The sequence below is a fragment of the Equus przewalskii genome, chromosome 1, assembly GCF_037783145.1.
Source record: "Equus przewalskii isolate Varuska chromosome 1, EquPr2, whole genome shotgun sequence".
NCBI lineage: Eukaryota > Metazoa > Chordata > Mammalia > Perissodactyla > Equidae > Equus > Equus przewalskii.
In genome coordinates this window covers 165,129,640-165,154,255 of record NC_091831.1, presented here as the reverse complement: position 1 = coordinate 165,154,255, position 24,616 = coordinate 165,129,640, and the positions used below count along the sequence as shown (strand labels likewise).

Below are 24,616 nucleotides of genomic sequence, written 5' to 3'. Positions count from 1 at the left end.
TTCATGATTCCACTGTATCTCCTCTCTTAGAATGTCAATTATACTTAAAAAACATTTTTTTAGTGGTTCCCTTAGGGTTTGCAATATATGTTGTTAGCTAATCTCAGTCCACCTTCAAATAATACTTCGAATAAATAAAATAACACAAATATCACTTCATACATTGTGTAGGTATCTTATAACAGAGTATGTATTCCCAATTCCTCCCTCCCATTCTTTATGACATTGTTGACATTTATTTCATTTATTTTTGTGCTTTAATCACCCAATACATTTTTGTTGATCAATTTAGAGTAAGAAAATAAAAGATTTTATTTTTCATTTATTCCTCCTATGATACACTTCTTTTCTTTATGCAGATGCAGTTTCTTACCTATATAATTTTTCTTCTCCTTGAAGAACTTCTTTTAACATTACTTAAAAGGCCATGAAGCTCCTTAGTTTTAGTTTGTCTGAAAATGTCTTTATTTCTTCTTCACCACTGAAGGATAATTTCACTGAATACAGAAATCTAGATTTGGATAATTTTCCTTACTGTAAACTCTTTGAATATTTTACCCCACTCTCTTCTTTCTTGCACAGTTTCTGATGAGCAGTCCATGTAATTCTTGTCTTTATTTCTCTCTAGGTAAGGTGTTTTGTTCACCTTTGGCCTCCTTTCAAGATGTCTCTGTCTTTGCTTTCCTGCAGTTTGAATAATATATGTCTAAGCGTAGAATTTGATATTTATCCTCCTTGGTATTCTCTGAGCTCCTTGGATTTGTATTTGGTGTGTGTTGTTACTTTTGGAAAATTGTCATCCATTATTACTTCAAATATTTCTTCTGCTCTGTTTTTTTTTCTTCACCTTCTATTTCAATTGGCCAGCTAATATTCTACTAAAAATGAAATGGAAGATAAAATTAAGTAAAATGAAACAGAAATCAGTAGTGCAATGGTTTGATTATGATTTGATCCATTAAAGAAAACAGTCAATCTGCATAATGATTCATAAGGTTTATAGTTAGTATGTAATTTTAATTTTTTTGAATTAACTAAAGGGTTTGTTTTTGTTTCTGTATCACAGTTTTTCAGCAAGAGCAAATTGAGTTTGAACATAGATTGTTCAAAAAAAAATTGAGCTAATTAGTTTTGTTTCATTACTTTCCCTACCTTAATTTCCTTGTCATATCTGTGTATAAAGAAATTATAGATCTGTAATGCTTAGCACAGTTACTGATATGATGCATATATTCAGTGAACGTTTGTTCTCTGTTTCCTGCTTGTAATCTGGATGCTGGTCCAAGGGTATGGTTGCTGTCTAATTTCTTGAACATATCAAGGAATGGAACACGAACTACAATGCATTATTATGTCAAAGTCAGCAAAGCGTATTATTTTACAAAATTGACAGTAAAAAAACCCTCTCTTTAAAAATTTTTAGAATAGATTGCATTTAAGATTAGAAGCTGACATCAGCAATGCAATGCTAGCTTCGGATTGGTTTATACAGTACTACTTAAGAACAAAGAAAAAACATACCATACCATAAAAACTTGCCCATGAATGTTTATTGCAGTTTTATGCATAATTGCCAAAACCTAGAAGCAACCCAAATGTCCTTCAATAGGTGAATGGATAAACAATGGATAAACTCCGGGTGCATCCATGCAATGGAATATCATTCAGGGATAAAAAGAAATAAGCTATTCAGTCATGATCAGACATGGAGGAACCTTGAATGCATACTGCTTAGTGAAGGAAGCCAGTCTGAAAAGTGTGCATACTGTATGATTCCAACTATATGACTTGGAAAGAATAAAACTATTGAGAAAGTAAAAAAAGTCAGTAGTTGCCAGGGGTTGGGTGGAGATGGGGAATGAATAGGTGGAGCACAGTGGATTGTCAGGGTATTGAAATGATTGTATATCATACTCTTATGGTGGATACATGACATGATGCATTTGGCAAAACCCATAAAACTGTATAATATGAAGGGTGAACTCTACACTATGGAGTTTAGCTAATAATAATGTATCAATATTGGCTCATCAGTTGTAATAAATCCACCACATCAATGTAAGATGTTAATAATAGGGAAACTAGGGAGGATGAGAACAGAGAGTGTATATGAGAACTCTGTCCTTTCTGTTCAATTTTTCTGTAACCTAAAGCTACTCTAAAAAATAAAGCCTACTAATTAATAAAAACAAGCAAACAAATAAAATAACTATAAGCCAAGCATATTGTCACAATAATATGCAATTTAGTTTTTGAAAATATATATAAACTTCCTAATTTTTTCTTGCATGTTATTTCTTTTGTAGAGGGCATTTTTAATAACTTTGAACTTACCTTGGCTCTTTCCTAATAGGTAAAGGTATCAATTAAATATGGTTTTATTATCCAGAAGATATGGTATTATAACAGAATTATTAATCTTTCAGAATGTATTAACATTTATATACGGTATTGTTCAATGGATTTTTTGTTTCTAAACAAAACATAATTGACAGGATAAAAATAAAATTACCTGATAATGAATGTCACAATGAGCAGTATTGATCTATTTCATAGCTAAACATTTCATCCTGTCAATCACAGAAATAGTCCAAAGAAATTAAAACAAAAATTCTCAGGGCAAGTTGAATTATTTACTACGGTTTCAATTTGCGTAAAAGATTAGGTGTGATAAAAGTTCTCCAGACACTTCTCTACATATAAAGTTTGGCAGAGAAATTGTGGGTTTAACAAAAAAAATCAGATTTATAGAGAACCGGAAGAACAGCAGTCTGTTGTAAGCATTAATCGTACAATAACAATGAGGTCTTTAGAAATTACAAATAATTTTATCATTATATTTCAAATGTGGGATATGAGTTATTTGAACAATAAGTTATTGATACATTGTTGCATTCAGAGATACTGACTCTAATAGTGTTATGGACTGAATCGTGTCCCCCTAAAATATACGCTGAAGTGTTAACCCCTAGTACCACAGGATGTAACCTTATTTGGAAATAGGATCATTACAGATGTAATTAAAATGAGGTTATACCGGAACATAGCCATCTACTAGTCCAGTTTGACTTACGTTCTCATAAGAAGAGGACATAGAAACACAGGGAGAATGCTGTGTGCCAACAGGGGCAGAGACAGGAATGATGCAACTGCAAGCCAAGGAGTGCCAAGGATTGGTGGCTGCCACCAGAAGCTGGGAAGAGGCAAGAAAGTATTCTCCCCTACGAGTTTCAGAGGGAGCATGGTGCTGCCAACACCTTGATTTTGGACTAATAGCCTCTAGAACTGTGAGAGTATAAGTCTCTGTTGTTTAAGCAACTAAATTGTGGAACTTTGTACGGTTGCCCCAGGAAACTAATACAAATGGTAGCCCATGCATAGTAGCTCCACTCTCATTTTTCAGCATAACGCTTATTACTCACAAACTGATATTATACTTTCTATTTTTAAATTCTTTCTCACCTAGTAGAATGTAAACTCCCTGAGAACAGGAACTTAGTTTGTTCTTTATCTTATTTACCACACTTAGAATACTGCCTGAGAATTGAATGTTGATAAGTCACGATAGGTTCAGTTATTGTACAATAGTAAGAAACACCCCAAATATCAGTGGTTTATGAAAGGTTTGTTTGAGTGTAAGTTGTATGTCCTATACAGGACAAGGAGGGGCTCCTCCTCCCATTGGAGTCAGTCATGGATCCAGGCTGCTGGAGAATCCATTTGACACATATCTCCATGGTCATAGAAGCAGGAGAAAGAGAACATAGAAAAATATGACCTGACTCTCAAAGTTTTCATATTTTGTTTTAGTCAGGGTCTCTACAGGAAAGAGATGGTAAACAATTAAGAATAACTGGAGAAATGCTTTAATACAAAGGAAGGAGCATAAGGAAATTATAAGCAATAAATCTAGAACTGGGGCTAGATGAGGGGAAAAGAGGTTAGCAAAACCTGAAGAGAGAGAGCTGAAAAGTGGGCCACCTTGAGACCAACATTGACCTTCTGTAGAGAGACACACCCAGCTAAGGAGGGGTCATGGGGAAAGAATCTGCAGAATAAATACCATGACCCCTCTTCCTCTTTTCCTTGTACCTCCTGCCAGGCTTCCTCACAGGCTGAATCTAATCTGAAGCCAGAGGCCAAGGGAGCCTTTTGATGTAGGTCTTATATAAGTCAGTATCCCAAGACCAAGCAGGGTCAGGAAGGATGGAGAGTAAATTGGAGGTGCAGTAGAAAATATTTGGCCCATTAAGTTATATCCATTTTTTACCAAAATAAGTGATATCTCAAGAACAATCTTACATGACAATCTTTGTCTACATCTCAAATTGTTTATTTAGAATGCATTCCTAGAATTAGATTACTATTTTAACTAGTAGATGCTCTGTAAATCCTAGTTGGCTGTTCAAATAACAAGTGAATCTACTTATTTTTGGAATTTATAATTCCACATAATGCATAGACTTGTCTTTGATGTTTTTCTCATGAAAAGTAAAAGGTGCCATTGTGCAAGGATGACTAAGTTACAAAGTGTCAACATTCGGTTCATTGTGTAGAAGACAATTATTGAGGGTGATTTGAAGAAATAAAGGATCCTAAAGTAAGCTTTGACACAGATGACCAGCAGTATATTGAAACAATTTTATCTATCTAATCTATTTTAACCTCTTTATTTAGCATCTATTTCAAAAATATTTTTAACAATCTAAATTTAGATTGGTTCACAACATGCTTTCAGCATAGAAGCTTTTATACTATTTCCAGTTATATCTATGAAACTGGATGTTTACATTTTCTCTATTTTTTTTTTTATTTTGAGGAAGATTAGCCCTGAACTAATATATGCTGCCAATCCTCCTCGCTTTTGCTGAGGAAGACTGGCCCTGGCTAACATCCATGCCCATCTTCCTCTACTTTATATGTGGGATGCCTGTCACAGCATGGCTTGACAAGTGGTGCATAGGGTCTGCACCCGGGATCTGAACCAGTGAACCCCAGGCCACCGAAGCAGAAAGTGCAAACTTAACCACTGCACCACCAGGCCAGCCCACATTTTCTCTATTATTAGGTTAGGTAAGAGAGAAGTATTGGTTATGTTGATCTAATTATTTGGTTTCTATTAAGAGGAACAAATCAATGAACAAAATAATATGCTTAATGTTGTGGAAAATTAAAATAACAAAGGACGTGATCTCTGCCCTCAAGGGGATCATATGCTTTTTGGTCACCAGATTGTAATTTAAAGATAACTGTCATATGCAGCAGGATGAAATAAGTTCTATACTAGTTGTCAGTGTTAAGGGATGATTTTAAGGATTTGGGAGGAAAGAAGAGAATTATTTAATTCTGCATTGGGAAATAAAAAGAGTGTTCATAGAGAAAATGGCATTTGATTTGAAAATTAAGGAACAAGTAGGATTTTACAGCTGAGAAAAGAAGAAAGGACTCCACAGTCTAAGGTATTAATATAAACGGAAGTACAAAGACGGAAATAGTACTTTTAGGGAAAAGAAAATAATAGCACCTTTTGAAGTGCAAATGTTTTAAATTTTAATGAAGTTCAATAATAAGGAAGACAGGGCAGAAGTGAAGGCCTAGTGATCCTTCCATTTTCATTTTAATTGATGTATTTTTTTATTTGAATAGAGACTTCAATACAGGAGACGGCAAAATAGAAGACTACCAAGGCAGGCTGGAAAGGTAGAAAAAAGAATCCTCACGACCATCTTTATAACTGCTAACCCAAGCGGACTGAACAAATAAATATATGGAAAAATCTATGAAATAAAATGTTTGCCACAAATGTTTGCAAAGGCCTAACCTAGAGTCTACTCTTGGCATTTTGTCAGAGAAAGGGTAAAAATTCAAGGAATCAGATGTGAGTGATGAAAGGAAGGCATCCCTTTCCTACCACAAGAACAGACATGCCAAGGCAGGAGAGTCGATAAACAGGAGTATCTTGTGGAGATTGTACACTCAGACTATGACTGCTCATTACTCTCACTTCCTCCTTAGTATACTTAAACACTAAATGACATTGCAAAAAAACCATTTAGTAGATCAAGTTATTAGGCAAGAACCCCTAAAGTTAAGTAAACCAGTCAGCTGGGATAAGGAGGGGACTTTTATATTGCTCATATTAAAATGGGAAGACCAAATTCAGGGCTCACTCATTGCATAAGTTATGAGGCACCATATCCTTCATAGTCTACAGGAATGCTACCTCATGGAGGTATCAGCCATGCTTAGACAAAATAGTCTTAAGTCAAAGATGAACTGAGAGAAAAGCCACAATATAGAATCTATTCAAAAATGGAAGAGGAATATAGTATGTAAAACATATTATTAAAAAAAGCAAGAAGAGACCACTTGGAAGATGATTTACTTTAAAAAAACAGAAAAAAAATTATTACACTGTTTGATCTCTAAGAGTATTTTTAGAGTTCATGGTCTATATGAATTAAGAAATCAAAATAAGCATCACAGTAAAACATAATAAGAGAAAAGGTAAGTTACTAGAATTGTAACAAGGAAAAAGCAAAGCCACTCCAAGAGTATCGTGATTTCTGACAAAGATGAATATGTGCTGCCCATATTCCCCTTCCAGGAAGGATCTGTGCTCAATCCTGCTTCTTTCTCCCTTCTCCTCGGTGTACTTTGTCTGATTCATACACTGTCTCAACAATTACAAGCTGAAACAAGTAACTTAACTTCTCTGTGCTTTGTTTCCCTGATCTATACATTTAGGATAATAATAGTACTTACCTTACAGAGTTGTGGTAATGATTAAATAAGTTAGCTGAAAATTATTTAGAGCTCTAGTTTTTTATTTTCTCCTTTTTCATGTCAGTTTACATCCTTCTCTCAATTTACCTTTATTTTCCAGATGAGATCCTATGGAACATCATTTCCATAAGTTTTATCATGATAATTGTGCATCTGTGCTCCAAATATGAATGAAATCAAATATATACTTTGTCTATGACTTTGATTATCTGAACTCTTCTGGAAAAATAACATCAGCATCATAGTGCTATTCTATGCTATGCTCTATGTCTATATTCTGTTGATTCTCACTTCACTACTTCAATAGACTCTTAAATACTCATCCACCTGTGCCTCTCTAGCAAATTCAATCTTAATACTGCAGCTTGAATGATACATTTAAAAGAATCTGCTTATTACCCTGATTAAAATTGTTTCTCATTGTTTTTAGATTAAAATTTAATCTTATTTACAGTACTGCAAATGTTCTATTATTCCCAGCTCTCTGTTTGTGAAATCCCACTCAATCTCTGTTACTAGCTATACTAGCCTCATAGTAGAATTTTCTAATGTATAATGATCCTTCCCATGTCAGGGCTTTCAACTCAATTCTTTCACTGTGTGGAACTCTCTTTCCTTTTTACTACCTCTGCTTAGTAAATTCTTATTAATAGTCTTCATATCTCATCTGAAAAATATAAGATTCTTCTCATGTACACTTTAAAAGTCCACATACTTTGTCTTCAGAGTTTGTAATAATATATATATTTGCATTATTATTTGAATAGTATCAATTTCCTTTGTTATAATATAAACTACTATAGAGCAGATATTATCCAGTAAAAAATTCTTTAAATTATAATTGAAAAAGCTTGAGAAAAATCACAGTAAATTTCCATTAGAATTAAAGGGTTTTAGTAAGAAGATGGTCATTACAGAGGAGGGACAACTAAGATTCAGTGTAAAGATAACTAGTATTTCTGAAAGAAATAAAAAATTTAGTACAGGAAAAAACATTCAAAAATTTAATGAAATGTTCCTGAAATAATAGAATGCCTAAAAATTAGTCAATATATGAGAAAAATTACAGAGCATAATGATTAAGACATCCTAATGAATATACTGACCTATGTGGATTAAAAAAAGAATTCTATAAGGAGTTACCTTGTCTGTGGAATTTTCCACTAAAGAATAAAAAAAGATTATCAATATATTTATGACGAAAAACAATATTCCTCACATTGTATGAATGAAATATAAAATATATATTCTCAAATACTCAGGAGTTATGAAAAGATACATGCATATAACTCTTTCTGAAAAAAGAAAATCGTTTTGAACAAGTAATCTAGCCAACTGACTGTTTAATTCAACTTAAGAAATTGCAATAGGATATTTGTGTCATGAAGAACCTGGTGTTACTCATTAAATGCTTTTAACTTCCTACAACAATGCATAATCCTCTTTATAACATGAGTTTTGGGTTTCTTTCATTATATGTGATCAAGCTATAGAGTGTATGCAGAATTTTCCCTAAGGATGTGTTTTATATTAAGTTGAACCATATGAAACTGCCATTTTTGTAGGTCAAAAATGGTTGAATATAAGCAATTTCATGAGATTCAATCTCATCATTAGAAAGAGATATTAGTTTCAATGATGTTAAATTAATTTTAGGCCTCCTTGCCTTTCTTTGATCATTAGGCCAGATTTTTAAGGTATATCTTTGTAAGTCTATTCGTATGCTACCATCTTTCTCTGAAATCCATGAAATTTTCTTAATTAGATTTCCTAGTAAGCTCCTTTTTTCAGACCAAAAAAAAAATCTTGCCAGAACAGAATAATTAGGTTAACCTTTCTTTGCTCAAAAGTTCACTTGTAAAAGTCATTGTGATTTATAATAACATCAGTGTACCCTCTCAATGTTTAATAATTAAATCTATTTTTGTTCTATCTTCACTTTGAGCTAAAATTTAATCATTTTCACTATTCCAAGAACAGCCTTATTGTATAGAATAAATTACTTCCGTAGTTAATAATTCAATCACTTTTTCAAGTGATGAACATTCTCAGTATAAACACTATAATTTACTGTTTTGTTTACAAATCTGTATGAGGAGAGAAAAGCCACAGCTTGTTTAATCCCAACATCGTGCTGTTAATAAGAGATCATTTTCTCCTGAGGGATTCTGGGAATATGGCAACCTCAGTATATCTTCTTTACCTTCCCATTTCAACTACAATTTACTTGCCTCTACTTAGGATTCTGCTAAAACTGGAAAACAACCGGGAGTGGCAATAACTTTGTTAAATTTTCAAAGGGCTCCCTCCTCAGTAGTCTTGGGGAAAAAAATCAGTAGAAAGCAAGGGCAGAGCAGGGGGCAACATATCCAAGGAAGAGCTTGGCTGTCAAGGGTCTGAGGACTTAAGTCTAAAGAGAACTTCAACAGGAATGAGTGTGTTTGTGTCCTTGGCATTGAAAAACATCAAGAGAGAGACATTAGTTTTTTGCCTTTCACCAAATGGGCGATTCCAGTCTTATTGATATTTAAAACACAGGTCTCAAATTCAAGGAGCTATAAAAAAATCTAGCATTGAACTTCTCATTTCCAAAAATAGAAGGTAGAAAACAAGAAGTTAAGAGAGAAAATAGAAACAAGAAAACTACAGAGAAAAAGACTTTACTCCAACAATACCATATCTGTCATGGGAGGAAAAAAATGAAGATATATGAGGCTCTTTAAAAACTGTGAAATATTATTACTCAAGTACTTGAAGAAAGATTTCACCCAAAATAATGAAGAAACTGAAACAGAGACCTCAATAGGGGGAAAGATGAACAGCAGAGGAAATGATGGTAAGAAGGGAAGCTTGATGTATAGGTATTTTGTGGATAAAGATAGCCTGTTTAGGAACATGTAATATCAACATTAAAGAAAGTTTCCTGAATTAGAAGAGTCAGAGATTAAGAGAATTTCTATTAGACACCAATGATCAGGAAAGAAAAAAAGGTAGGAAATGAAGGTTGAGAGGGAGGAAGTTAAGTAAATGTACTCTAAAGCTATCGTAGAAAAAGGAGAGGAAAACTAGTGAATGGAAGGAGAGTAAAATCATTATAGAGATCATGACCTTCTTTTAAGAGAGAAAGTAAGGTGCCATGGTTGAGGAAAACTACACCTCAATGTTGAAAAACAGTTATATTTTTAAAAAATAAATATTAGTCATTCATCTGATTAGGAGAATAAGTAAAAGGATGGAAATTATTTAAAGAACTAAGAAATTGGAGTAGGAACAAACCAACAACAAACAAAATAAAAACCCTGCTCTCAGGAAGTTCACATTCTAGGGGGATGAGGTGAAAATAAATTCATACTTAATATTTTAGGAGGTGATATTTCTATGAAGAAAAATGAAGTAGAGCCTGATTGAGAATGACTGAATAGTCAAAGAAAGTATCTCTCAAGGCATGAAAATGCCTTAATTTGGATGCCTGCTTGGCTTTGTAGGGGAGGAGGACATTTCCTCTACCCACTCTGGGTCCTTCTGTCTGGACAATGAATTAAATCGGCATGTGACAGAATAACAGGAGAAAATCAAACAAAACTTTGTAACATGTATACATGGGAGAGACCCAGAAAAACTGAGTAACTCACCAAACTGGCGGAAGTTCTCATCTTAAATACCCTCCTCAGCTAAAGACAAAGGAGGATGTAGGGGTGGGGGGGAAGTCCATCATGGGAGATTACCAGAAAAGCACAGTAAACAAGAGTAAGGTTATTATGCAGATTGAAGTCCTTACCTTCTGCATTGATAAGAGTTTCTAGAGATAAGATTATCCCCTCTTCTTCCTGGTACCTAGAGGGAGACACCTTTACAGATGGAGATTTCCTTTACAAATGTAAACATCTCTTTACAAAGGGTTAAATTCTACTTTTCAGAGTTTCTCTAATGTCTGCAGTTTTTAAAAGTAACCAGCCCAAAATAATCTTCATGCCAAAGAGAGCTGTCTTGGGGCAGGCAATTCCAGTCCCCTACAGCTTACTGGGGAAATACAAAGGAGTTGAGGTAGCTAAAAAAATGGTGATCAGGGGATTAAGAAGTAGGAGGTGAAGAATTAGGCAGGGCCAGCATCACTGAGGGCCTTAAGTGACTTGGTGAAGAATGGATTTCACTCTGATGATGATGAGATGAGAGCCGCTGGAAGTTTATGGGAAGAGTAATGTTATGCTTTACCTTGTGTTTTAACATGACTACTCACCTGTGCTGAAAATAAGATTTAGAAGCAAAAGGGAAAAACCAGGGTGAACTCCTTTATAGATTTTTTAATTTGGCAAGTGTTCCATGCATATAGAAAAAAGGTGGTTCCAAATTCCATGTGTGCCTAACAATGGTCTCTGCCAGAGAATATTTGCTCCCCAATATCAATTGCTCAAATTCTTTAGAAATACAACCTACAATTTTGGTAGGATACATTCCATTTAGCCTAAAGATTGCATTTCCTCCTGTACTTTGCAACTAGATATGGAAAAGTGACCACACTCAGGCCAGGGGGAGATAAACATAAGTGTTATGCTTCTTGCTCATGAAATTCATATGTGATGTCAGAGCTGAAACTACCACCTTGGACCATGAAACGACCCTAGAAATTAAACACATGTGTAGCAGAGCACAGATAAAAGAAGCTTGAGTAAGTACCACTACAGAAAACTGGACTTCATTGCTCTGGCCTTTTATTTGAGAAAGAAATAAACTTCTCTATATTCTTTTAATCACAGTTATTTTCGTTCCTCTCACCATAGCTGAATATAATCCTTACTGATATAATTTCACAAACAAATTACAGCATCTGCCTGAAACCTTAGCCAGAGAAAATTTCTCCCAGTACACATGAGTTAAGTACATGGAAGTATTGTTACACATATTTTGGTGAAACATTTTGTGAGCACTCATAACTCAAAAGTGTATTCATAACTCCAAATGGACATTTTGGAAAGGAGAATTTCTATTTGTTAATAATTTTTGAGCAGTGAACTTGATTACTAAGGTTCCAATTAAGACCTCACAAAAGGATTTATAATCTCCTACCTACCAATCCATTCTAGCTACTAGCTAACTAGATTTTCTTCTCAGGGACATTAGGACAAAGGGAAATGTACATTTTTGTCTATAATTAGCATATAATTGATATCCGGTAAATGTTTTAAGCATCAGATCACTGATTCCAGTTTATTTTTAAACACTCATATAGACTGAGCCACTGATTTCCATGGAAACATAACAAAAATGGAATTAGAAAATACTAGTTTATTTCATTTCATTTGGACTAATTGTCTAATATTTATGACTTAGATAGGGGGATTAGTGAGCCAGTGCCTAATTTCATGGCTGTCACAAAACTTATGGTTTTCAAAAACAGGCGAAATGTTGCCAAAAATTATAAATAACCAAATTTCCTCAAGGACAATCTTGTGACATTTGAGATGAGTTTTATGTTTTCTAATCATAAATAAAATGTATATTTATTAACCAAAATTTGGAAAATACAAGTTATTGTAAAATAACCCTCAAAAATCATTTGGACAGAGATATATACACACAATTATTTGTAACTTCTTAGCTAAGTAACTTTTTCATTTTGCCATTTTATGAATTTTCTTTCACTCATTTGAAATCATTTACTCATAGAATGATCTGAACATTGCTATTCTTTATTTTTGGAAGGATGTAAGATACCTAGTTTTTATAGTTATTTATAAATTTACATTTTAAAATTGAACAATGGATAATGAAAAGTACTATTTTGATCCTAGTGAAAATGTCCAGGATGCCATGCAAAACATTGGAATAATTTGTTTAAATAGCTGTCATTGCTTAGTTCAAACAAATTTAAACTAAAGCAAAATACTTCTCTGGCATAATAAAAGAAACTTTGGAAAAGCAAGTTGTTCTTAACGTGCCAAAGAAAACAGCCCCTTGACCTATAAAACTTTAACATATAAGAGCACAGTACGACTTATCCTTGTAAAGTTACTGCACTTCAAAGAAAAAGAAAAAGAAAAAGAAAACCTACAAGGATCTAGGCAGAAAAATAGGTCTCCCACAAAGAAAACAAATAACTGGAATTATTTTGCAGTTCTCAACATCAGCTCAACAACACCAGAAGCCAATAGATCAACTTTGACAAGCGTGGGGAAAAAGACACATGCTGATGACTCTTTACTCGATTAAGTTTATTTTCGTGTGTGAAGGAAATAGAAAATGTTTTTAAACTATTTAATGCTTCAATAATGTAATCATATACACTTACAGAAGAATGTCTTGGAAGACATAATTTTGCCAAATGAAAGATGAATTAATTGACTCACAAATGGGGAAGCCATTTCAAGAAAACTCTAATTAATTACCTAAAAACACAGAGTTGATCTAAAAGACTGCTATTCATCGTTGTACAGAATTGTCAACATTATGTCTTCACATAGTGTAAACTTAATAATTATGAAAATATACTGAGTCCCAAAACATTTAAATGAATAGTGAGGTATCAGGAATTAGGTAAAATATGTCACCTCCCTCAACTTTGGTCTCAAGATTCAAAATCTCAGTTAAACCATCTGGTTGGCTCACTCATGCCACTCTGCTCTCCATCCTTCTTTCTTTTTTTCCAGCTTTATTGAAATATAATTGACATATTACACTGTGTAAATTTAAGGTATAAAACGTGATGACTTGATACACATATATATTGTAAAATGATTACCACAATAAGGGTAGTTAACACATCCATCATCTCACATACTCACATAATCACCAGTTTTCTGTGTGCAGTGAGAACATTTAAGATTTACGCTCTTAGTAACTTTCAAGTATATCATGGAGTATTGTTAACTGTAAGGTATAGCTTCTAATCTGGTATATACAGCCCCAGCCACTCCTCTCCACAGTCCAGTAACACTCAATAGTTAGATTAGATTTTGGAAACCTAAGTTAGAAAAGGTAACACCTTAGATTAAAATCATCCTTGGATTTCTAATTTCACAGAGAGTAAAATTCAAACTCATTACTAGAAATTATGAATCTCTGTCATCACCTTGATCTCTCTTGCCACCTCCCGTCACCATCTCCCTGGCCAATCTCAACTCACATTGCTGTTTTGCTCAGCGAGCTCCAGTTGCATTTTGTGGACTGCCTTTCCCATCTCAAGGCTCTTCACTTAAAAATCTGTTGGCTTAGAAATCTCTTCTGTAGACTCTTTGTCTGACTGATTTCTCCTCATCCTTCAGTTCTCAGCTAGAATTTCACCTGCTCAGAGAGGCTGTACCCGATCACATAATCTAAAATACGTTCTCTGTGTTTCAATCTACAGAAGCATCCTGGCTACTTTAATTATAGCACTGATGTTTGTAATATTTTAGTTTTTACATAAAATTACATTTCTTATATTTTATTACTATTTAGGCTTTTACTTTAAATTGTAAGTGCTTATATACACATGGAAGTCACACATTTGGTTTTAAGATATATCAGGTATATCACTCCTTTCAATAAGGAGAATGATTTAGAGAGAAATAATACTTGACAGAGAGATATGTAAATAAGAAATGTTGTTCAAGGTGATGAATGCTATATTAAAGGTAAATAAATATTGCAATGGAAATATTGAAAGGCTTTCATTTGAGTGGTTTAGCAATCTGGACACTTAGTGTTTTCTCAGTAGTATCATTTCTACATTCATCTTTACTGTCTCACCTCATCGAAACCTTTTACTCTGAAATCACATTTGGGATTATAAACCATTGGATAATATTATTAAATCTTGCTTTCATCTTTAATGCAAAAATCTTACTCATCAACATACCTATAATTGTATTCTGAATTCAAAATTAAAGGCATAAATATTGTAAAATATATTTAAATTATGAAAAAGCAAAAGTCATATTGATCTTTGAATAACTAAAATGAATATTAATAAATATTCCTTCCAAATGAAAGAATCTCAAAAATGATCTTGATAACATCAAGTTATTTTTGCTGTCTAACATTCTTGAAAGTGAATAGATTCAGAACTAATTTTTAGTAATAAAAAGATATTAATGCATTAAATTATGATAATGTTAATAGTATCTATCATTGGTGAGACCATAGTTGTTTTAAATGTTTTATTACGCTTTGTATATTCTCTAAATTTTTTAGAGTGGGCATTTTTTATTTGTAACCAATTTTAGTCATATAGTCATTCACTCAAAAGGTATTTATTGAGTATCTGTATGCGTTTGAGTCTTTTCTAGACTCTTGGATATATCAGTGAATAAAACAGAAAAGATCCTTGATCTCATGGAGTTTATATTTTAGAAAGGAGAGAGAGAGACAATTAGCAATATACATAATAAGTAACAAAATTATAGACTATATTAAAAAGTTAAAAGTGCTATGCAAAAGAAGGAAAAATCAGAGTAACGTAAGAGTGATCAGAAATGTCCAATTTAATAGAATTGTCAAGAGAGGCCCCATTGAGAAGTAACATTTTAGCAAAATCTCATAAGACATAGAAAGAGGACCACATGTACACCCAGAGGAAGAGAGGAAAACGTGTACATCTCAGGCAGGAGAACAACGATTATAGTGGCCTTAAGGTGTCTGCCATATCTGGGGAGGAACAAGAAGGCCAGAGTGAGCCGTAAGGGGAAAGTGGCAGAAAAAGAGGTGAGAGAGTCCAAGGTACTCCAAATGGCTTTTTGTATCTTCTCCCTCCAATATATATCTGAGATACACAGTCATGCATCGCCTAATGACATTTTGGTCAACAAGTGACCATATATAAGATGATGATCCCATAAGATTAGCACCATATAGCCTAGGTGTGTAGTAGGCTATACCATCTAGGTTTATATCAGTACTGTAGGGGAGGAAGAAAATTTTCCTCTGCCCTTCTAGGTTCTTCTGGCTGGTCTAGGAATTAGATTGGCATGCGGCAGATTAACAGAAGAACAAACAAAAGTTTAATAACATGTATACATGGGAGAAACCCAGGAAAACTGCATAACTTGCCAAAATGGCCAAAGCCCTCACCTTAAATATTATCCTCAGCTAAAGCAAACACAAAGATGTTGGAGTTGGAGATAATCAGGGACTTCAAAGGGAAGAAAGGCAGGTCACAGGTAGGTGAAAAGGAACAAAAGTTTGGAAAATACGTGTGTGTTTGGCCACACAGAAATGCAAGAACACAGAGGAGAGCCCAGCAAACAGGCTTTTCTGGGTTCCTCCCTGACTACCACCTAGTTCATGTCATGCTAATGTGATAGCTTGTTTCCTGAGACAGATCTTTTTATCAGAACTCTTTTTGGCAGTTAAAGGGGAGGTAACAAGAAAAACTTTCTGTCTTTTGTTTCTCAAAAATAATCAGCCTAAAATAATCCTCACATTGAGAGACACATTTTGGGAGGGCAAATTTTCTTCCCCTTCAGTACACTCTTCGCTGTTCGCACAACGACAATATCACTTAACGATGCATTTCTCAGAATGTATGCCCATCGTCTAGTGACGCATGGCAGTTTCTATCAATCTGAAACATATGTATCTCTATCTATCTATCTATATGACAAATTAATCCTCTTAAAGAATTTCCTTTTGTCCTCGCTGTGTCCTTATGTTTCTGTACCTTAAGTTGTTCCTCTGACTAGGAAGTGAGCCCTTGCTAAATGAAAAGACTTTCACATCAGAGAGATCTTCATTCAAGCCCTGGCTTCACCACTAAGGAAACACGTCTTATGCAAGTACTTATTCTTTCTAAGCCTCCATATCCTTATACGTAAGATTTAGAAAATCATGGTACCTGCCATATGATTTTATTCTGCAGATTAAACTAGATGCTATTTAGCACAAAGAAAGTACATAGTGTTTAGCTCATAGTAAGTACCCACAGTTTAACTATTTTAATATCATTATTATTGTTACTATAATTATGGGTACCCTGTCATCACAACTGCTTCATTGCTTTCCCCACATTATCTCCCATTGTTCTCATATACAGGCCATCTGTTACAGATAAACTTGAATAGATGCCAGTTCTACACTATGTTTATACCTCTTTTGATTTTTTCTAAATTCTAATTATCTTTATGCCTTACCAAGCCCACAGAGTCCATTTATGTGAATTTTCTGTATACTTTATCTCACCTTGAAAATCCTATAGCACTTGATATCTATACCATTAATTTGGCACTGGTCAACTGCCACCATCTATTTCATAGTTTATAGCCTGCTCCCCCAAATGTCTTTAAGCACCTTAAAGATAGGAAAACTACTTCTAAATAGTTATCATAAAAATGTCTTATATATGGTAGGCACTCCATCAATTTTGTTGATTTAGTGGTTTGAGAAAAAGATAATACATCCCTTTTATTGCAAAACAGAGTAGAGTTTGCAGTTATGGCTGGGGTCACTTTGTTAATAAAAGAACTACTGACAGGATGTTTAAATTATGGTTATGTGTCTAACGTATACTGCACAATCAAGTACTACAATTTTGTACATTACTTCTTCATCTAGCCTGGAGAGAGAGGTGGTAGTAAAGCTGTTGGGGGTAATATAAAACTTTTAAAAACCTGCTGGAAAACTGCAGAAAACAAAGTGGGAACCATGGCTGGAATGGCAGGAATATAGGTCTAGTTGCCAGAACTATTGTAAAGAAATAACAGTCTTTCCACCAACCTCATTTAGATCACTAACACCTGCCCCAGCTGCCTAGGCAGCTCCAAGTTGACTCTTGGCATACCCGAACCCCAGCTGCTGTTCTGATTACATTATTTACCTCTGTTTGCTTCATTATAGGTTTGCCAATGCACGTCAAATCCTGAAGCAATCCCTATACAAATCGTCTAAATTAAAAGATTGACTGAAAGTTCATGCATTTCCCCCACGTACATAGGTATAATTCATCTGGAAATGAAGAGTGATAACGTAAATACTGGTGCCAGGACTGGTTTAGCTTGGTCTTAGATTTGGAATGGAAAGGAATAAAATCTTTGACAAAAGCAAGGTAGAAAGTTTTGGAACTATAACATAGTATTAGAATACTCTCAGGAGTTTTTAACTATAAAATAGTTTATTAAAAATATTCAACATAAGAGATTTCATTTTAAAGTTTCTGATAAATAACTAAAATTATAATATATAATGCATATTTGATTATTTTCAAAGCCATACATTTTACACTATTACTTTGCAAAATGATATATAGTTTAGAAATGTAATGTATCAATTAGTCTTATTTTTAAATGGAGGTCAAACCTTTCTAATGCATCATTATTGTGGGACCAATTAAAAAGGAATGTAAACACTGAGTGGCCATATTTTGGAAACTAATGATACAATAAGTCGCTTAGAAAACTGACAAATAAGTGTAGCAGAAAAACACTGATGAAGACTTTCATTTCTTTTCTCCCCAAAGAGAATTAACAAGTCATTGAATGGTTGATCATGGATCAGTTAGGCATGCCTTCTGATATCAAATGCATTCTAAATGCCAATTGTGCCCTGCTGGGGGGGTTATCAAGAAGCACATGGGCTCTGGTGTTTCAGTGCCTGAGATGAAATGCCAGCTTCACCACTTGTCACCTTTATAAACAGGCAAGAGATGGGACCACTTCATGTCTCAGTGAAACACAGATGATGATAGTACTAACTAATTGTGGCTTGTTGTGAGTATGCATGAGTTAATCTGTTTAAACATTATGCTTAACTGCTTAATATCAACAATTATTGTGAAGATTAAATTAACATGCAAATTGTGGCCCCTAGCATATGATTTTATCTTTTTGTATTTAGGTTTTAGGAGTTTCATATACCCTTACTGATTTTTGGGAAGCAAGTTGAAACAAAATGATCTAAACAACAGGCACATAAAGATGGGATCAATTTATAATCTAAAGTCAAAGCAAGAATTGTAAGATTCAGCAGAATTGGAAAGAGACTCAGAGGAATCTCTAGCTTACATAAAAATCCAAAATGTTTGCACTGTTGAGAATGAGTAAAAAAGGTGAGGAATAAGCAATAAAGCCTTAATTAATCTATTTCTTCTTTAGGAAAATAGATGAGATCTTAGCTTAAGGAATCACAATCTCAGTAGATTTTTGTCTATGGCAAGGAAGGAACCCTACCTCATCATTTTAACTCTTCTGTTTTTACAAGGTGATAACTTTTTTTCACTCCAAGCAAATGGATTTTTTAAACTAGTTTCAGAATTCAGTACAGAAAAATTTAACAATATGCAGCTCATCCTTAAATGATACATTGCACTATGTAGATGAGTTTGTAAAATGCATGGATGGTCTATTCAGCTTTTAAAATATATTGATACGGAAAAAATCATTTACCATATATTAGTTTAATGCATATACATTTTTATAGTATATGAAATTGGCTGAAAACTGGAAAGTGCGGCACGGTAAAAAATATCTGCAGAATCGTATGAAGGAAATCATATGAGAGGAAAATGAAATGAAGTTATATTTTATATTTCTCTTGTGTAGAAAAATTAGAGAGAAGAATGTAAGGAAGATTGGAATCAGTGTGCTAAGTATTCTAAGTAGTACTGGGAACTAAATGTGCTCCATTGTGGGAGCGAAGAAAGTCTAAAATACAACTAAGAAATTTGTAGGAAATAATTTTGTGGAAGGTGGCAATGACAAAATGGGAAATGAAAAACATTTTGGGAATCATAGCTATGCAAGGAACACATACTGTTTTAAATTTTATTTCATTTTAAAATGAATCCCACATAAAATCTGAATGACCCCTGAAATAGAAAGTTTCCAAACAAAGAAAAGTTAGTTTGCTTTTAACCTGATGCCACTGTCTCTTGTCATATAAAATTGTATGTGTATTTTAAACTCTCAAACACATAGTGTAATCTGAAAAACAGCAAACACCCAATACTAAGGTAGGTGAAGTGGGTAGAAAGATCCCATTTTGAACAAGAAATATCAAATTAAAAATGTTTTTCGCAAATAAAAGGTTCAGGATTAGACAAATGCAGATGTAGTGTTCTTAGAAGTAAACTCTTGGATCATTATTTGGAAGAGGATGCATTTGGTGAGAGTAAGGCAACAACAACAACTACAACAGTATGAGAGTCTCATTTCAAAGGTAAATTAGCAATTGGAACTCCCTGGACCCAGAAACAGAAGAACAATGCATACAATGTGAGAAGTAATTCTCCTAGCATAATCACAGTGCTGTGTACAAGCGGGGACTCACTAAGTTAAAAAGACCTTGGAAAACTTGAAGAAGGTTTAAGGACAAGCAATAAACATGATTAATAGCTTGGAAAATAGAATCTCAGAGGAAAGGTTAAGGGAACTAATATTATTTAAGTTGGAAAATAGGCTGGGGAAACAAGTTGGTTTTCAATTACATGAAAGATTATTACATAGAAGGTGCTGATCGGTACTCTGATGCCACAGAGGGCACGACAAGAATAAGTGAGCTTGAAATGTTGTATAAAGCATTTAGGTTGGCTAAAAGAAAGAACTTCCATCAGGACTGAAAGCCATTAAAATGGAAAGTACTAAATTTCTTTCTGTATAGACCTTTCAAAATGCACTTGAAACTCATTTGTCTAGGAAAGTTTACCAGAGGCCCAGTCTAGCAAGCAGAGAGCAGAAACACCTGCAGTTTTTACAATGCTATCTTCCCCAAGTTTCCCTCCACTCTCTAAATTGTGAACGTTTGCATTACGGATTCGTTGTGCACAGCAAGGAAAAGAGTGTCCACTGATCAAAATCTGTGAAATATAGTTGATTGTGTGCATGCTCTTGTTTAATATAGCAACCCTAAGAAGTGTCGAAACTCTAAAACTCCTTGTCATAGCTGTTCAAGTAATTTTAGCTTGTCTACTAATTTCAGTTCATGAGATTACTGGCAACTAATTGCATTTTTGTTTCTCCTTCTTTGCCATACATTTTGTGTTTGTTCTTTTAGAAGTGAATCAAACTAATTGAATTTTCTTTCATTAGGTAATAAAAATAATATATTTTCTTCCAAAAGATGTTATTTACTTAGAAAAATAGGCTATTCTCTGAACACCTGCCCACTTAATTCTCTTAGAGTTAAATTATACAAGAATTCCATACTACTGATTTGTGAGGCTTGTGCTAACAAAGATAAATGAAAGAAGGGATTTCAATAGAATTTTGCAAACAATTCTGTTAAAGCTTGTCAAATATGCACAAGATTTGAGTTCTAACTCCTTTCATTTAGGTGTCAATGTTATGAAAATCACTAAATGAAAGTATGGACTATTGCATAAAATCTATACACAAAGGGATAAAAATGAAAACTCTAGCTGGAAGCTTTTAACTATTTCTTTGGTGATGATGTTTATTTTTCCCCTGTAAAATAGTTCATATTCTTTAAAACTATATCATAAACAAATAAACATTTCTACCAAACAGAAATAGTATAAATTGTATCATGAAAAAGGCTTTTATTTTAAAGATCATCTAATGCTTCACGTTTGGGAATTGCTCGGTAGTAATTAATAATTACTTCTTTGCAATGTCAGTAGGAAAGGAGGTGAATGACAGTTATTATTTCCTCTTCTAAGATGAGAGTGGGAGTCATGAAAAAATGAATTACTAAATTTACATAACGAGTTATTGAAAAGATGGAATTGTAACTTTGAGATCTTGACTCAAGGTTTTTGTGCTTTGATTCGATAAAGACTCAGAAAAGTTGACATAAACAAGCAGGGAAGGGTTTAAAACCTGTACCAGAAAGCAAACCAAAAGGGAGTTAATCTTCTACCATGTCTAAGAGCTAGTTCACCCTAAAAGTTCCCTCTAGGGGAGAATAGGTATTTCCACAATGTAATTTTGTACTCTGCACAGAGCAAGGCCAACCAGCAAAGTCTCTTCCCCCTAATAGCTAAGGTAACATATATAATGGATAGAAAGCTAACCTTGAACGAGTAGGCATGCATGCTGTGCCACTGAGAAAAGGTGGCAGTGCTTATTATAATTTAGTATTTGACATATTTTTACAGTCCATCTGAAAACAAATGACTTTTTCATTATGTTAGCTCCAATCCAATTTCTTGGGACTTGGGCATTTCCTCTCAAACAAATCTAGTAGGAAACCACTCAGAAGTTTAGCATTTCCTACAACCATCATTCCTACACCCAACACAGATCATTAGTTTCTGCTCAGCATCTACACAAATTTAAAATGGATGATATTCAGTGAAAATCATATTGGGTTGCTCAGTCACGATTGTTTGCTACCCATATGCCTCCTGCAGTGTCTCCATTAAGTCCTCCTTCCAAACCCCAAACGCCTTTTATTACTCTGTTTATGTGCTCAATACTCCAGCATGCTTCTAGAATTAGGACTGTTCCAATGATTTGGAAATCCACAAACTAGAGACCAGCCATCACAGTATTATCCATATCTGTATTCCATACCTGTATCTGCTCCTTGTAGTACGACCCACTTGAAGTGTCCCTCCATATTTGGAATGACTAATAATTCCACCTAGAACTCCTAGGATAGCATTCTTTCTACCTCAAACTTAGTATTATCCATGTTAGCAGACCTAAAAAGAGGGCTATACCATACTGTTATATTTGCCATTTAGAACAAAGAATAAAAGTCTACCATTTTACCATGATGATAGAGTTTTGATATTTATAGCTATTGTTCTTCTTTACAATGAAATCCTACATCCTTTGTTTGGCTTCCTTTTTTAGGATATAGATGTTATTATTTTTGTGAAATAGTTGAGCTGTCACATCAACTGTTCTCTTAATGTCAATGGGAATCAAATCTCCTGAGGTTTTTTAAGACATGGATTTCTTTCCTTTTCATTACCATGAGACCATAGAGAGCCTATGATTACTGAGAAGAGGGGAATGCCACTTTACGGGAAAGGTCCTGAGCTAAGCTTTACTTGGACTACCTTTTGGACACTATATATTGGCCTTCATAGCAGTTTGCCTCAAGGTTATAGCTGCAGCTAATTAATAAATCTTCTCCCAGTCACCTAGGAAATTGATGTCTTCTTGTGTCTGGCTTCTTATTTCTGGTTTGCCAATGGCCATAGATTGCTAACGTCCCAAGAGTGCACTGCAGAATCCAAGAAGAATGTGTACCATATTAATATCATCAGATCATTACTTAAGAAAAAATCAAGATTTCGTGATTTTTACCTCAAAGCATCCTACAACACGGTGCTCAAATTCCTTAAACTCAAAGAAATTCACTTTAATCACCAAGTGGTGGGACTGAGAAGAATCACCTCTCTTAATGTTAGAATTCTAGGTTCCTAAGACTTCTTTTCCATTGTGACATGATATAAAAGACATAGTGAATTGGACTGACTTATTCACTGTGAATTTGCCGGCAGCAAAATCATTTTAACTATTACTGAACAAAATCATTAGAAGTGTATCTTAAATCTTGAATTATAAGTAAAAGCCCAGTAGGTAAAGTGGTTTCTACCATTAAAAAAAGTTCCCATTGAAATGATAAGTATCCTTAACACAGGGCCTTAGAGTTCCAGATAAGGCATAAGTGGAAAAGGCCAGAGGCCACTGAGAAACACTGTGCAACTGTTCCGCTATATTCTTCTGAGAAGAAGAAATCCATGTTCAAAGGCATGAAATTCATAGGAATTTGAAAATGGCAGAAAGTTGCCATGCTTTCTCTTTGTGTTTCTTTAGCTGTAAAATGGTGGTATTTGTATACAAATTTCCTAACCCTATTAGGAAAGGCTTAGGAAAGTATTCAGTACTGGGTAGGGCAGGCTGTGATTTTTTTAAGAAAGTATGCCAAACTTGCTGTAAATTGTCAGAAAAATATTATGGGAAATACCAATCTTCTTCTTTCAGAACCCCTTTAATATCATTGTTTTTTTCTAGTTTTTTGACATTGACAAGTTTTCCCTCTTTGTTGCTGAGCCAAGCTTGGGCATAATGTTATGTTCTCACTTTTTTCCTCATCTGGTTTGGTGAGCCAGTCAGCACAACAAAATGCATATTCTTACCACTCTCTCCTCCCTCATCAAGTGCTGCCTTCGAGGAGTTTGCCAGGAATTCGATCCTTTATGTGCCGACCTTTACTCCTTTCTCTATTAAGCCCCATGTTTATACAAAGCATGATAAAAGATATTAAAAGCCAAAATACTTAAATGTAAACACCACTAAAACGGTCATGTGAACGCTTCTCGCCTTTCAGCCAGTGGTGCTAGTAGCCTTCAAACTTTCGACTTTTGAGTACTTCATGAGTTCACATTGCTTTGTTAAAACACTTGTTTTAAAGGAAAAGTATTTGGGAGGAGGACTGCTAGCAGCTAGCACATGAAAAGAGGTTTAAATATTGCCATCTTCTATCAATTATATAATTTATTTTTTTCCCCTAAGATATGCCTCTAACTTCTTTCTTTTCAGTTTCTAGAAGCAAATCTAGATTTAGGTTATGGAAGACAGAAATTTTATGCTTTGATCTTTATGTCCCCTCTGCCGATAGTATTATCTACCAGTGTTTGAAGCCTTGCTTTATCTGTATAATCTCATGAAATGTTTATAAAAACACTAGGAAGCTATCATTTTCTGCATTTTGAAAGATGAAGAAAATGGGATAGAGAGATATGAAATAATTTGCTCAAGTTTACAAATTTTATAAGCAGTAGAACAAAGAGACATACAGGGAGTCTGATATGAGAGAAGCCACTCATAACTACTATGCACTACTGAAGTAGTACTATGTTCATGCACCTTACATAAGGCAAAATTAGCAGTATGTATACACACACACACATAGGCACGCATGCATGCAAACATACCTTGCAAGCGGCACA

The 24,616-nt window shown here is 34.2% G+C and overlaps 1 long non-coding RNA gene across 1 annotated transcript; it reads right to left on the bottom strand.

Moving 5' to 3' along the window:
* Window positions 1-287: 287 nt before the first annotated feature.
* On the bottom strand, window positions 288-23,056 carry LOC139083048 (uncharacterized). The gene is made up of 2 exons (XR_011539551.1): window positions 22,968-23,056; window positions 288-878 (listed from the first exon to the last, which is right to left on the bottom strand). It is a non-coding gene; the product is annotated as an uncharacterized lncRNA (long non-coding RNA).
* Between the last annotated feature and the right edge of the window lie 1,560 nt (window positions 23,057-24,616).